This window comes from Emydura macquarii, unplaced genomic scaffold (genome assembly GCF_026122565.2).
Source record: "Emydura macquarii macquarii isolate MOO-44397 ecotype Brisbane River unplaced genomic scaffold, CSIRO-AGI_Emac_v2 contig_3296, whole genome shotgun sequence".
NCBI lineage: Eukaryota > Metazoa > Chordata > Testudines > Chelidae > Emydura > Emydura macquarii.
This window is the reverse complement of record NW_027133433.1, coordinates 243945-246168: the sequence shown is the minus strand read 5'-3', so window position 1 is coordinate 246168 and position 2224 is coordinate 243945.

Here is a 2224-nt window from a genome sequence, read left to right as displayed (position 1 = left end):
CTTGGGCAAGTCACTTTCCTTCTCTTTTTGGCCCTGTGTTGACTTTGAAGTGTATGTTCTTTGGGGCAGGGACTGGCTCTTGCTCTGTGTCTGCAGCAGCCAGCATCATAGGATTCTGATCTGGGTTAAAACCTCGACCCAGTGCTACAGTGCAAATGATACTGCTGGCCTTTTTTCCAACCCGTACCTCCCTTTCCGATACCAGTGTCTTCCCTCTGCTACCCGGTAGCAGTTATCCAGTGATTCGCAGGCCAGCTTCCCAGTAGAAGAGAAATCAGCAACACGGTGTCTGGGCATATAATTTAATGCAGCTTGTTTATTCAACCGATTTACACACCAGTTTTGGAGCAGGGGATTCCTTTCTTTTAGTTCCAGCCAAGCTAACGGCATTTTTCTACTGCAGCTCCCTGAAAGTACCTGAAAATTAACAAGGTATTAAAAAGTTAGCTTATTGCTAAAGCTTCAGCAAAGACTGAGCTTTGAATCAGATCTCTATCATCTCCAGCCCATTTGGACTCAAGGAGGGAAGGGTTTTTATTGTCTTTAAATTGAGATTGATTGCCAGTCATCCTCGCATTTTCTGCTCCTGATCTGGTTTCTTTTTCGAAGGCCTTTTTCGAAGGCCAGAAAAGACCATTGTGATCACCTAGCGTGTCCTCCTGTCTAACACAGGCCAAAGAATTTCATCTACCTATTCCTTCATCAAGCCCCATATCTAGTGGTTGGACTAAATCGTGTCTTTCCTCTGCTGTTGTTCTCTGCCGCATGCAAGAATTGGTTCTGTGACTGATTTGTGCCAAAGCCTCTCAAGGCGTCCTGGAGACCAAAATTTCCAGATTGTCAAAGGAAGAAAAATGCTGCTTGAGAACATACTAGAGACATTTACTAAGGGTATGTGATATGTGATGTTGACAATTTGTGTTTTAACAGTTATAAAGCTTTAAGTTCTTGAATCTCAAAGTCAACTGCCACTAAATAATTATTGTCTGACTTCCCCCATAAATCTGTGCAACTGTGAACATTTAAATAGATAAAAATTGAAAAAAAAATTATTTAAAATAAACATCAATATTATCTGTTGAAATTATTTAAAAAAAAAAAAAAATCAATCTCATTCCGCCAAGCCTCATTATTGGATGGTTTTTGCTAAAGCAAAAGGTTTTATAGCCCTTCAGACACTCTTGTAATCTATTTGGTGTCTCTATCTTTGTTTTCATCCTTTCTATTGTAACTCTGCTGAGGAAATTTCCATGGAAAATGCCGCTTCCGCGAAATTGAAATTTTCCATAAGGAAAATTCAGAATTTTTCTGAAACAAGTTCATTGTTTTGCCTTTTTTTTTTTTTTTTTTTTTAATGTTGTTTCACAGGAAATGTTGACTTTTTTGCTTTCTTTCTGTTTTGGAACAAAACCAGTTTCAAAGGTCGGGATTTCTCACAGACTGGAAATTCCAAATTTGTTCTGCCAGCGTTACCAGTATCTCACTACCACGAAGATACCGGCGCGGTGAAAGCGGTTCTGAAAAGAACCAGGTTGGATGTGCATATCTTGGCTATGTTCAGCTGAGTGGAACGTGGCAGCAGATTCTTCTTCTTTCATCTGGCTTGGGTAGATAGCAGCAATGAATGTATATCTTGGTTTGATAACCAGCACATTGCCACAGCAGTGAGCTGGGGAATGTCATTCAGGCCTCCGGTGAAGGAACGAAGGGGATCTCAGATACGACGTGCTCCGTTGTTTGTGACTGGTGACCACAGTTGCATACAGGTGTTTGCCTCATTTTCCATTTAAAGAGGGCTTGTCCACAGCTCCCATGAGATGTCCTGATGCGGTTCAATCTGCACCAAGTGCTCCGACATAAAGCAAAATCCAGTGATTCGTCAGCAGGGTCAATGATGAGCTGTTTTGTCTTGAGTGGTTGAAACGCTCTACCTGCCTCTCCATTAAGCCTCAGCTTCGAAGCTGAGCGTAACCGTCTTGATGCAGTTCCATAGAAGGCTGCAGGAATTTAATCTGGTCTTTCTTGGGTTCTGCAATGGGATCCACATTGTTTGCATTGACATGGTTAAGGAAGCGAGATGTCTGGACAGCTCTTCTAATCTGTGGAGGCTGGATGTGCAATAGGACCAGGAGCCACTCAACTGGGGTGGATTTGAGCGTCCCTGACGCTATGCGCATGGCGTTATGGAGCGGAGTATCAAGGAGTTTAGTGTGACTGCTGAGAG